Consider the following 14,311-nt stretch of genomic DNA (forward strand, 5'->3'; position numbering starts at 1 on the left):
CTCAGAGACAAGGAACCCAGTAACTTCCAAATTATCCATTCACCTGCTTATTTTGCCTGAAATGTGGAACTGAAAGCTTTGTCTCTTCTCTCCTCATAGAGGGAACTTCAGTTCATAGTCCTCTGGTAGGGAAACACTGCTGTGGTTGATTTTCGATTCCAGTGCATCTGATCTGATCCACTCCGGCCTTGAAGGTGGGGGTGGGGGAGTGAGCAGAAGGACCTGGGCCTCACTGGGGGATGAAGAGTTAGGAATGCAGTAAGGAGCTTTTACGTAGCACTTTACGGTTAACAAAGCACTTTTGTATCCATTCAAACTTCACAGAAACCTAACAAATGGGTATCATCATCTCCATTTTATAAGAATCTGAAGCCCAGAGTGATGAGCAGGGGGTGGAGCTGGGACTTGACACTGTGTCCCTGACCTCAGAGCCTGTGTCCATGCTGATCACCATGACATGAGAGGGAGAGGGAGGAGAAAAGAGGGGGTGCACCCACAGTGACATGCGCTATGGAGTTTCAGTCCCTTTTCCTTGGTGCTTGGGAAAAGAAAGCCAGTGTCCAGTGTCTTCTGCACACTCCCCTTGGGGAAAGCCACAGCCTGAATCTTGGGGATGGCACCAAGCTACCATTCCCAGGATTCGGGCCAGTTTGAGTGGGGTAATAAATGAGGTTTTGGTCACACCACCCTCTGTCTTTGTTTCTGCACCTGAAATAAGACCCTGTGTCTTGGCTTTCACTTTGAGCTCCATTCCACCTGGGCTTATGCCTTGCAGGGTGAGTTGTGACTTTGCCAGTGGAGAGATGGGGAGCATTCAGGGCCACCCCTCAAGCTTGTGCCCTCAACGTCGCTTCTCTGAGGCCTAGAAACTGAAGGTCAGCCTCAGTCTGCCTGGGAACCAGTGAAAAACTGTACTAGTAAAAATAGGCTTTACGCTTATATAGTGTTTGCAGGATCTCAGATGAATTGTGTGATTTGATCTTCTCAATAACACCAAAGAAAGAGGCAGACCACTTCACATTGGTAGGTGGCACGTTTAATAAACAAGGGAACTTACTTACGAGATTTGCCTTGGGTGGCCTCAAGATAAGTAGTTTTCTGCACCAGCCTACAAATCTTAAAAGTTTATATAGAGGCCTAACTGGGGGAAGTCATGTTCCCAGGGGACCTGAGCTGGGTTTAGTCATGAACTCAGTCTAGATGGTCTCATCACCACATTACTATGGCAAGGCTGTGTCCTGGGCAGCTTCTAGCATGGGGAAGGTGAGCAGAGAGTACATTCCAAGCACCGGGGAGGGAGTGGAGAGCCTCCAATTGCCTGGGTCCAGCTCATGGTCAAGCTGGGGGTCATGTCTTCACCATGACCTTCCTCAACAGGGATTCTTTTAACCTTTGAGGTTGAGAGACCAAGTGATTCATCCAAGGTCACGTAGCTGGAGTGTGGCAGAGCTGGGCCTCTCACTCAGGTTTGTTTGATTCGAAAGCCTTGGCTCTCTCACTACAACAGAGAGAGCATCGGAGTTTGACGGGTGCTTTGCCATTCAGACCGCCAAGTGGCGACACTGCAAGATGGATAACGAGGAAGTCGTTTTTCAGAGGATCAATGTAGATGAAAGATTAATTGACAAAACGCTGCCAAAATTGATGCTGCAGAGTCTGGATTATGTTCCAGGAAACTCAGAGCACCAAGAGGATGGAGAACATTTCTTCTAGAGGAGAAGGCTCCTGGGAGAGGAATAGAAGCTGTTCCATGGGCACTGGCCTCAGGCTCTGCTCGTGGACGAGGTGAGGTTCAGAAAGGACCAGAGTGGACATGTGATGAGCCCCTCCTTGTGTCGGTAAAGCCATTGTCAGGTGGGAGGTAACAGCAGGGAGTGCAGGAGGAGGATTCTAGACTCCAGAGAAAATGATGGCATGGCTAGGTCAGCAGCCATACTATAGCCTTGAAGGCTGGGCTCAGGACACAGGCAGTCCCAGCAGAGAATTGACCTGCTGGGAGGGAAATGGAGAGAGGCGCCCAGTCTATAGCCTAGTCTATGGGTCACCATGATAGGATTTTGGGGGAATTGACAAATCTGAGAACATGGAGGCCCAGAGCTCCCTTGGGCCATGCCTACTCACAGAGCTGAGACTCCCAACCTTCTCTCCATCCTGGTTCAGGAAAACCTCAAGGCTTGGTCAGGGCTGAATGTACAAATGTTTGGCTTGAGTGTCAACAGCTGGGAGGAGCTGGCGAAGGCAGAGTCTTCCGCTTTCCTGCTGGCTAAAACTCACCTTTTTTTTTTTATGTCTCTCCACTACACCCTAAGCACTGTGCTTCGCTGGCTGGGATCTGAGCTTGTGTTTTCTTTCCTTACATTGCCAACTTCTTTGCACCCACAGTCTCCTTTGGTTAACAGCCAACAGAGCATCTTCTAATTGTGACGATGCTCTCAGGTTTGAAAAATTCCTATTTATTCCAAGGTATGAAACACTTCAAGCTACTGATCATGTCTGCTGTTGAAATGCTCACCTCTGGGAAGTGGCTAAGGTGGCAGAGCTCTGAGGTTCTCCAGAAGTTCAGAGAAGAAGGCGGAAGAAGAATGCAGGCTTCATCCTCCAAGGAGAGAACTGATTGTGAAAGCATTAGACATGCAGACAGGGCGGGGATGGAAATGAGAGTCAGACATGGGGGATTGATTGCAGGATGCTCCATGGCAATATGCAAGGAGATGAGGGAATGTGTATGCAGAGCACGGAGACTCCCTGCAAAAGGCTATGCATAGTGATTCATTTGTCCAGCTGATTGTTCTCTCAGCCATTACTCTGAGCCACAGTTGGGTACTAGGGACACATAAATGAGTAAGAAACTGTTCTTGCCCTCCAGAAACCTGCAACCTAATTAGAGCGTTAGACCAATAAATGAACACTTTTCAAATAATGGGGAAATCATGGAGTATTATGGGAGTGGAAAGGAGGGGTGCAGAGAGATGGAGGGTAGTGCAAAGAAGGCCTTCTAGAAAATAACATGGCTGAGTTGCTTCTTAAAGGTTGAAGAAACAGCTGGTGAGGAGGAGGGGGAAGGGCACCCAGGCAGAGGAGACAGCATGAGTAAAGGCATGGAGGGGAACTTCGGACAACCACAAGGCATTTGGTGTCTTGGACAACATAGTAAGAGGTAGGGAATGGAAAGGCAGGGATGAGGAGTTTGGAGATATCCCAGGATGGGGTTTCTGGCCCTGGATAGCCACAAGAGAGCCAGGCACAGACAAGAATAGCTCTTTGATGCATGTAACCCAGAATCAGGGAGAATCCAGCCAGTAGGCTAAGATTGTCATGAGTTTATATCAGGGGTTAGCGGACAAACCTGGCCCACCACCTGTTTTTGTATATAAAGTTCTATTGGAACACAGTCATGTTCATTTGCATGTTGTTTGACTATTTTTATGCTACAAAACTCTGAATTGAGTATTTGCAACAATTGAGACTGTTCGGCTTACAAACTGTTAAGGATTTGCTATCAGGTCATTTACGGAAAAAGTTTGCTGACTTCAGGTTTCAAACAAAGACCAGCTGGATGACAAGGGCAGGCAGGACAGCAATGTGTCTTGCAGGTGAGTTTATAAGGTCATCTCAGCTCAGGCCAGTGTGATTCAGGCCAGGCTGTCACCGAACTGGCTCTAGCTGGTCTGTTGATGCTGATGCTGAGTGGAGTCGCTCCAGAGAGCTTTGCCCTAATGGCACTTGGATGACAGAGCCTTTTACTTGGGACACTTTATTGCTACCCAGGTAGCTGTGTCCTTGTGGGAGAGCTCCTTGGGCTCGCCTCCCGCGAGGTTTCCTCCCCCTTTAAGAGTTTTCAACATGGTATCTGGGTCTGAAAAAAGCAAGTATTTGACCCCGGGAAGTTCTCTGGGGTTGGACACTATAGGCTGTCATGATCCCTGGGTGAAGACCCCACCTTCAGCATAAATCCTGCCTTTCAAACAGGCCTGATCTCTAGCCTGGCTTCTTACAATCAGAATGAGTGCTGAAAGGACCCATAGTTATCTATTCTGGTTCAATAATTCTTCTGAAAGTCTTTAAATTAGCTAAGATTCCAGCCCCCAACTTTCCTTTCAAAGGACTATTGTTTGTGTCACTAACAGAGTGATGATCAAGAGGCTAAATGACTGAGTACTACAGGGCCTAGCTGGCATCCATTCAAACTAGCCAGACTCACACACATCATGGGTGGGCGAGCAGAGTTGGCCAATACCCACATTATGTGTGGACTTGGGAAATCTTGATGTCAACCTCCTCTCCCCTCCCACCAGCCCTGTATATTACATAATGGTCTGGCTCAGTCAGTGCCAGCTAAGATGGATTGGCTTCAGACTGACAGCATAGCAAATGTCATTAGATATCCTTGACTTTCCCCTTCATCCTTGGCTCAGGACAGCTAGTCTCTCCTGGATCTGATTATAGCAAGAGGGCCAAATATCCAGGGCTCTAATTTAAAGATTTAGAAACCCATTAGGTAGGGAAGAGAACCAGGTGGTGGAAGGAGCTGGCTCAACACTTTTCTTTTTCTGAGCTCTGTGCAGACATACATTAGCTAATACAATAAACCCATTAGACAAAGAACATTGGAGAATTCCTTTCAAGAGCATGGAGGTCCTCTGAAGGAAAGAAAACTCTATGACCAGGAGAGGGATTCAGGGATCTTTGGGGGAAGCCTGTCTTTTCTAAATGGTTTCTTAAAAAGTGAGAAGGTACTATGTTCTAGTAGGCAGTTTCAAATAGGTTCTCTAAGTTATGTCTCATGGCAAATGGATGGTTTAGTCTCTGTTATCAGATGAGGAAACAGGCTTAAAGAGGTTAAGCAATTTCTTGGAGGTCACGTAGCTGCAAGTGGCAGAGCTGTGATTTATACCCTGGTTGTCTGACTCCAGAGCTCATGCTTTCATCACACCACCATTTGGCTGGCCTAGGAGGGGAGGACCAAAGGGATAATTTCTTGGAGATTTGTTTTAGAGGCACCAGACTTAGGAAGATGAAAGAAGGAAATGAATGTATATTTTTAAAATTTACCCATATTTATCAATTTCAATGGCAGAGAAGTTGCTGTAGTGGAATTTGTGGAAATCTGTCCTCCAGGTCACCAGGGAAAGCTGTTGATCAGGAGTTGTCTTGTTAGAGGCACTCCACTAAGACACCACCTGAGGGAGCTACTGGGGAAGCTGCTGGCCGATTGTCCTGACAGAGTGGAGAAGCCAGGTTCTGGAGAAGCTGGGCTGAGAGGCCAAGGACTGGAACCCGGAAGGAAAATTCTACAATGTCTTTCCAGTGCCCTTTATTGACGAAGCTTTCTGTGATGCCAGCCGGCAAAGGACAAGTGTTTAAAGAGTTCATCTCTACATTGCAGAGCAGAAGAACAAATTTGGAGCCGAGAGATAATACATTGGTAACTGGCACAGTGAGGGCCTTCTGGTGACACCCATCTGAATTTTTGTCTGAAAATTTCACCCTCATTCTTGGTGGACATTTTTGCTGAGTCTACAACTTACTTTTTTTCTCAGCACCTGAAGATATCATTCCATTGTTCTGTGGTTTTCATTGAGAAGTCACCTGTCAGCTTGATTGTTTTCTGTTTGTCTTCTCATCCCCCCCCTAGTTATTTTAAAGGGCCTCTCTTTGTCTTTCGTGTTTTGCAGATTCACTATATTTAGAAGTGAATTTTGTTTTAATTATTCTCCTCGGAATTTGCTGAATCTGAAGATTAATGTCTTTTTTAGTCTTGAAAAAGTCTCAGCCATCAGTTCTTCAAATGTTTTCTCCTCTTCTTTTGAAACTGGTTAGATGTAAATTAGACCTTTTCACTTTAGCTTCCATGTCTCTTAACCTCTCTTTCACATATTAAAAAAACATTATTATTATTTTTTTACTTCAATGCTACATTTTGGATAAATTTTTTCAGATTTGCTTTAGAATTGATGAAATTTCTTTTTAGGTGTGTCTAACAATGTTACACCCATTCATTGGCTTTTGATTTCAATTATTATACTCTTTTGTTTTTCTAATCTGTTTGCTCATGTTTATGGTTCTCCCTACTCTTATTTTTATTTCTAAGAATATTAAACTTACTTTGCATTTTGTGTCTGTTAATTCTAATATCTGACATCTTTACGGGTTATGATGAGCCGATGCTGTTTCTGCTGGCTTTTACTTATGGTGTCATGTTTCCTTGTGTGTTATGCTTTTTTGAGCAGATTACATATTTTTTTCAATGTTACTTGTAGAAATCATTGAAGCCTGGGTTGCGGATGAGTTTCTCCAAAAAGGATTTGTTTCTGACAGGCTCCTGGGGGCACTATTAAACAGGGTATCTTTAAGTGGCAGTCTCAGCTTGGGGCTTTGTGGATAATTTAGATAACAAGTTGAGCTTCATATCTTGATTGTGACTTGGGCTTGTACTTGTAATTCTCAGAAATCTTTTCCATCTAAAAGCCAAGATTTGAGGTGGTCAATTTTTTTTTTTTTTTTTACCAACCCCTCTGGGGAAGGGGTGGGCTATTATTTCTACTTTACTCGTGAGGACACCGTGCTTTGAGTTCCTAGGTTTATATGGGGTGGGGTGGGGTGGGGGTGGGGGGTGGTTCTCCTGTTTAGATTCCTCACTTTGGATGGGCCATAGAGCTTGTCTCTTGTTTCCTATAAACTGCTGGGCCATACATACTGAAGCTCAAGGCCACCTGGGTTTTCCAAATGCCCTCAAGGGAAATTTGGTTACAGTGTTCTTTTAGGCTTCCAACACCTATACCTAATTTTGGGCTTCTGAGAATTTTTTACTGTCTTCCTAACTCATTTGTTCTCATACTTCATTTAGCATAAGCGGAGTGTTTGTTAGAACATCTAGTCTGCTATAGTAAGAAACAGTAGTTTGAACTAGGCTAGATATAATGCCACGTCTAGTCCTCACTAGCTGGGATTATTAACTCAATTTCTTCTTGGCCCAGGAAGTCAAGGCTCAAGGACTTTACATCGATAGCATACAGCAAACTTCAATCTACATCTTCTGGTCCTACTTCATTCTTTGTTCTCCCCATCACCATACTCTGGTTCCCTGGTTTTTCTCTCTTCATTTCATACAAATACTAGAACTCTTTGGGATTTGGGATATTTCTTAAGTCCAGAGAATTGAGAATTCTAGAGGAGTCTTACTTGACCAGACACAATCCAGCTTCTCTTGAGGGTGTCCACCTTAATTACAGTGGAAGACTCAGTCAAGGCTGTTCAGACTGGGAGAGTGGGGGCGTCATCGTTACAGCCCAAGTGTCCCTGGAGATGTGTGGGGTGAGGGAGTGCTCCCTCTGCAGGGTATTTTCCTACCCCATATGGTTTATAGAATGTACTCTGGAATCTTGAGTCCCCCTGTGCTCTGTAGGGAGAAATCCCTTTGTTTGAGGAGCCCCCACCCTTTTCCTCTTTGTCTGCCTCTCCCATCCAGTCCTCCCTGCCTCTTACTGGGGAATTCAGAATAAAATCCAGGGATTGAGTACTTGTGTCAAACAGGCCTCTACATCGGAAACGTCAGAAGTACACATTGTGCACTTCTTCCAGACTTGGAAAGAACTGGGACCAATTAAAAGTGAACTTTTAAGAGAAAGGAACATCTTGAGTGCCAGGTTTCAGCTGAATGTCACTGCAATTGCCTGAATTATAACTATCAGAAAAAATGCATTCTAATTATGGAAATGCCATTAGGAGGAGTTCCTTCTGCCTGGAACCAGCTTAAAAAATGACTACCACCCACCCCCTACCTCTACTTTATCTCTTGACAAAAGCTCTATATTTCAGAGGGCAAAAAGACTATGTACTGTAGCAAAAAGAAAATTTGTACCATATAGAATCTGAGTTTGGATCCTAACTCCTTATCTATTGCTATGCGACTTTGGGCAAAACAAATGACCTGTTTGATCCTCAGTTTCCACATCTATAAAATGAGGATGAGCATACTCCATGAGGGTGTCAAGATTAAATGAGATCACATATATAATGTGTGTAGGCCTAGGCTGGCACATAATAGATTGCAAAATTGAGTGGGTGGAGAAGGAGGAGCAAGGACAATTATCTTAAGACTGAAGAGAGAGCTTTGATACAAATAATAACTGACACAGTTACTAATTTAAACATTTATTCACTCCAGTGATCTCGACATATTCATTTAGATGTGGGGAGTCACACACTCAATTAGGTATTATTCTTCGGTGCCTGCAGGCATGGGTGGCAAACTCCATGTAGGAGGAAATAAAGACATGTAGAACTCTCTGGGAGGATTTCCATTCCCTGATCTTGCTGATCATCTGATTTGATCTCATGAAGATACTTCCCAGCCATGGCAGAGTATCTCCCCACTTCACCCCCCAACTCTGGCAAAATCTGGACCCATCTTTTCCAACCAGGGGAATTTGGACCCTGGTGGCTAAGAAAAATAGATTTCTTGCAGAGTTTCACAGAGCCATACACTCACCAAGCATTGCTTATAGGCAGGTATATCTTGGAATTATGTATTCATGTATGTTGCAAATATGTAGATGCACGTGTGAAAAAGAAAATACTTCAAGGCAGTAGTAGATTCAGAGGATCCTCTTGGAATTACATTTTCTCAGTCAGTAAATACTAAGAGTACAGCCACTGTGTAAGGTTGTGGGTCTGAGAATTTTTTGTATTTCATTTGAAAGGGTTGGAAATGACCAGGGACCTAATGAAGGACTCACATGTTGGTGGACTGACCTCCTCTGTACTCTTCTATTCCCTCAATCTGTCAGGCAGGTGTGGAGGAAGGTGACAGTCTCCCTGCCCGAGAGGCATCTCTCTGAAGGACAGCTATGACCCAGCTATGCCTCCAGCTGTTTTCCCCTGTGTCCCCTGGGGAGCTCATTAGCTGTGTATTGGGTACTTGGACCTAAACCCCTTAGTCCCAGCCCCCTCTGTTGCCTTTGTGCTATGAGGCAGTGGAGGCTCAGCAAAGACCATATCAATGACAGGCAAGTAGCACAGGGAAAGGAAAAAGACAAGAGGCTGGAGCCCAGAGGAACAAGGTGAGGAAAGAATGAATGGGGCAGGAGCAAAAACAAAACAAAACAAAACAAAAACACAAACCATAGAGAGTGGTGACCAAGTGTTCTCACTCAGTAACTCCTGAGAGAATAACACAAAAGAGATGAAATTATGGGGGTGATCAGCCTCCATATTTTATCCTTTTCTCCTACTTTCTTCCCCTTTCCCTTTTTATCCTACTCTCTTCCATTCCTATGAAGGCGTGCTTTTCCTAAGACATATCCCATCACCATGGCTTTGTATCCCACCCCCTTTCATATTTACCATAGCCTCACTCTTTCAATGATCACTTGTCTCTTCCATATCTTCTCTCCCTATGGGTTTTCCCTCTAAACACATAATCATTGTGCTTTAAGCTATGCCTTTATCTCTTTCTTTTCCTTCACAGCCAGATATCTGGAAAGAGCGCTCTACTATCTACTCATGCCCCATTCACTTGTTTCCCATTTGCTCCTCAACGTAGGTTGGCATCTTCCCCGTCACTCCACTCAACCTGCTCTGGGTAAGGCTGCCATGTCCTCCTCGCCATCAGGCCACGAGGACAGTTTTCAATCCTTACATCATTAGGTCTCTCTGGAGCATTTAACCATTGATCACTTCCTCAGCTTCCTTGGGGTCTCCTCTTCATGAAACCCATTGACCATTAAGCCGTGGTGATCTTTACGGGTTTGAGTTTGCCCTTCCTTTCCTTTTACCCCACTCCATTCCCAGAAAGTCTGTGGCTTTAATTGGAACGATTGTTTCCAGCTCAGATCTGGGCTATGAGCTCCGAACTCTATGTACAATCATCAACTGGATACTCCTCTCAGCTGTCCCACTGGTACTGCAGACTTAGCCTAACCTGGACCTTGTCATTGCCAATTGATTGGCTCCCTGCCCTCCGGCTTAGATTTTTTTGGTGGTTGTTGTTAATCCTCATCAGAGGATATTTTTTCCATTGGTCTTTAAAAAGAGAGTGGAAGGGAGGGAGGAGGGGGAAAGAGAGAGAGAAACATTGATGTGAGAGAGACACATTGACTGGTTGCCTCCTGCACGCACCTGGACCAGGACCAGGACCAGGGATTAAGCCTGCAACCAAGGCACCTGCCCTTGACTGGGAATCGAACCTTCGACTTTTCGGTGCTCAGGCCAACACTCTAACCCAGCCGTGGGCAAACTACGGCCCGCGGGCCAGATCCGGCCCGTTTGAAATGAATAAAACTAAAAAAAAAAAAAAGACCGTACCCTTTTATGTGATGATGTTTACTTTGAATTTATATTAGTTCACACAAACACTCCATCCATGCTTTTGTTCCGGCCCTCCAGTCCAGTTTAAGAACCCATTGTGGCCCTCGAGTCAAAAAGTTCGCCCACCCCTGCTCTAACCACTGAGAAAAACTGACCAGGGCCTGCTTGGGCTTCATACCTATGTTGTGACATTCCCATCCATTTAATAACTCAAACTAGAAATGACCCATCAACCCTGACTCCTTGCTATGAACTAAATTGAATGTTGAAGCCCTAGACCCTAATACCACTATTTCTGGAGGTAGGGTCTTTCGAAGAAACTTAAGGTTAAATTAGGTTATAAGGTGGCAATCTGTTAGGACTGGCTTTAGAAGACGAGGACACGTGAGGAAACAGCAAAAAGTTGACTATCTACAAGCCAGAAAGAGACCTCTCACCAGGAGCTGACCCTACTGGACCTTGATTTTGGACTTCCAGCCTCCAGAGCTAGGAAAATAGATTCCTGCTGGTTATGCCACCTAGTCTATGGTATTTTGTTATGGCAGCCTGAGCTGACTAATACTCTTACTTTTTTCTCCACACAACTAGAATCTTCTGTCAATCCTAAATAGTTCCTTTGTTTAAAGTTTTAGTTTTTTAACAAGGTTAAATGGGACCATAGTTTGAACAAGTCCTTTACAAAATTACTGTAGTCCCTGCCCCAGGTCACTCCACCCCATCGAGTCTCCTCTCCTTTTGTGTGTGTGTTTTTTTTAGTATTTACCTCCAGTTCTGAATATATGATTATACCACTACTTCTTGGTAGCTCACTGTCAGCCTCATCTGTTGACTTCTTCTATGGTGGCTGAGCCTTTAGTTGTTCACTCTTGTCTCCTCATGTACACACACCACACACTTCTGCAACTCCCTCACTCTCCCTTCATATTCATATGATAATTTCAGTTTGCTCAAGATTCATATTTATATGATTGTGACTATAAAATTTATTTTCAGCTTAGTTATTGTCCTTTTTTGCATAACTCTTTATTCTCTGTGGCATTTATAATTATCTTCTATTAATATTTTTCCATTGTGTTCTTTGTATTCATCACTAATTCAACCCCTAAATATCCTCCCAGATGTCTCAATTTCCTCTCCATATATTTCAACATATTAGTAGTTTATAAACATTTTCTTGAAGAAATTGCTTATGAAGCTTCGAGCTGCCTGCTGATCTCTATGCTGCACAGAGACCATACTCATTCATTCCTCACCAGTATCCTAGGGGCCCTTTGCGTCTCTCTTGTGCCAGACGCCCTGTTTCTTGCATCTCATGTCATCTTCTTCACTTACTTCCTCATTTTGGTGTGTCATATCCTCCAGCAACCCTCAGAGAAAGTTGGCGGTGATATATATTTTTTTAACTTGGCAAGCCTCTAACTGTTTCTATTCAACTATTGTATTTGAGTAAGTATAGAATTCTGAGTTAAAACTTATTTTCCCTCAGTATTCTATGGCATTGCTTTGTTTTTTTTAGATGTCAGAGTTGCCGTTGGGAAGTTTCATGTCAATCATATTTTGATTCATTTTCTTGGTAATCTTTTCCCCTTCTTTTCTCTTCAAGTTTTCAGGGTATTTTATTTGGCCCCAGGGTTCTGAATTTCCCTTCTATGCTTTAGAGTCACTATTTTTATCCATTGTGCTGGGTGCTCAATGGGCCCTTTCATTATGGAAACTCCAGGATATTTCCTTCCTTCCTTCCTTCCTTCCTTCCTTCCTTCCTTCCTTCCTTCCTTCCTTCCTTCCTTCCTCCTTCTTTCCTTCCTTCCTTCCTTCCTTCCTTCCTTCCTTCCTTCCTTCCTTCCTTCCTTCCTTCCTTTTTTTTTTTTTTTTTTTTTTGCTGCAAAATTTTGTATTGTTTCATTTGGTCCAATGCATGGGAGAGGACTTCAAGTGGTTAAAAGAATGACTAGTGGTTTCAGGGAGAGGCTCAGGTAAAAGCCAGACACCAGGGCAATGCAGAAGGGCCCCTCAAAGGCCTCTGGGCTCCAAAGGCTCCAAGTAGTGCTTGAGGGTGAGCCTTTCAAAGAGATACTTGCCCAGCCCAGTCTGGGGGCCGGCCAGCCTGCAGAGGTCAGTCAGATGTCGCCCATCTTCTTCATGAGTTTCACTTGTTCATCCAGGAAATGTTTCTCCAGGAAGTCACAGAGATGAGGGTCTGCATGGACAGAACCCAGGGCATGCAGCTCCAAAAGAGCTGGTTCAGGTTCCTCTCCAAGGCCAGGGCGGCTTCCATGGCATCCTGAGTTTTGCCCCACCCACTCATCTTGGGAAGGCTTCAGCACATCCTGGAAGAGAATGTGGCCACCGAGCTTGTTTTGCAACTTTAAGAGATGCTCAGTGCCCTCAAGCTTCTTTTCCACCAACTCAGGGAAGAAGTGGCCCTTGCCCTGCAGAGCCACATCATCACAGTTGAAATAGAAGCCCAGAGAGAGGTAGGTGTAGGAGGCCCACAGATGCAGGTTGGCCAGGAGGTTGACCGCAGCCTCCACCTCAGTGGAATAATTCTGACAAATTTGGGAGCTCATGGTTGTTCAGCAATAAAGAGTTAAGGTATAAAAAAAACCTGGTGTGTTGGCTGGTCTCAGCGGTGGTTCTAAAGGTGGTGGTGACTGGATAAAACGCAGGAGAGTGGCCGGAGGCTGGAAGAAGGGGTGTCCCTGGGTCTGTTCTGTCCAAACACTGTTGAAGCAAGAGACAGATCTGGGACTGCTGAGGGCACTCCAGGATATTTTCTTGAAAAAAACATTTTCTTAAATGTTTCCCTCCCCACCATTTTCTCCCCTTTACACTAGAATTCTTATTTTTCAGCTACTGTATCTTCTGATCTGACCCTCCATTTAAAAAATCTCTTCTCTCTCATTTTCCATCTCCTTATCTTTTGGCTGTACTTTCTGGGAGATTTACTTGATTTTATCTTCTAACCCTTGTATTGGATCTTTCATTTCTGCTCACAGGTTTTTGTAAATTTCCAAGAGCACTTTTATTGTTGTTTGTTTCCTGAATATTACTTTTTAATAGCTTCCTGTTCTAATTCAGTGAATTCAAAATCTTCACCTGCCTCTCTAAGGTAATTATCAATAGACTAGAGGCCCAGTGCACAAAATTCGTGCACAGGTAGGGTCCCTAGGCCTGGCCAGGGATCAGGGCCAATCAGGTTCCCTGCCTCCCCGCCTCCCCACCTCCTCCTTCCCTCGCTCCCTCAGCACCCCGCCACTGCTGTGGGTAGCCCTCCATATTCCACACCTCCCCCTGGTGGTCAGCACACATCATAGTGAATGATCGAACTCCTGGTCTCCTTGTCGAACTCCCGAGGGGACACTTTGCATATTAGCCTTTTATATATATAGATATCTGAATGCTTTCTTTTTCTTGCCTAGTCTCTTCCCCTCACATTGCTTTTCCCCATGTATTTTAGTCTGTCTCTGGGATAGAGGCATTCCTTAAATGTTTGGTGATCCTTGTCTGTTTGCTTTTGTCTCACCAATTCTGAGCCTTAATATAGGTCATTTTGCTAGATTGCTTAGGTCCGTGGTCGGCAAACTGTGGCTCGTGAGCCACATGCAGCTCTTTGGCCCCTTGAGTGTAGCTCTTTCTAAGCTTTAGGAGTACCCTAATTAAGTTAATAACAATGTACTACCTATATAGTTTAAGTTTAAAAAATTTGGCTCTCAAAAGAAATTTCAGTTGTTGTACTGTTGATATTTGGCTCTGTTGACTAATGAGTTTGCCGACCACTGGCTTAGGTGGATCCCTTGTTATCAGAGGTTTGTGCCTTCCTCTTGGACTGGTCCAATTTCCTGGACAAGAATCCGCAGTCTCCTGGCTTAACAGCAATCACCAGAGGAAGGCTGTAAGTCTCCACATCCTCTAAGTAGACAAACACTGTTTTATGTATAGTGCCCTTGGTTTCCACTGGACTTGGTGTCTCTTAGTCCAGAGATCCTATCTTGTGCTGTTCAAT

The 14,311-nt window shown here is 44.5% G+C and overlaps 1 pseudogene; it reads right to left on the minus strand.

Annotated features, from left to right (window-relative positions):
* Positions 1-12,268: 12,268 nt before the first annotated feature.
* LOC132242208 (ferritin light chain-like) lies at positions 12,269-12,904 on the minus strand (annotated as a pseudogene).
* Between the last annotated feature and the right edge of the window lie 1,407 nt (positions 12,905-14,311).

The sequence above is a fragment of the Myotis daubentonii genome, chromosome 9, assembly GCF_963259705.1.
Source record: "Myotis daubentonii chromosome 9, mMyoDau2.1, whole genome shotgun sequence".
Lineage (NCBI taxonomy): Eukaryota > Metazoa > Chordata > Mammalia > Chiroptera > Vespertilionidae > Myotis > Myotis daubentonii.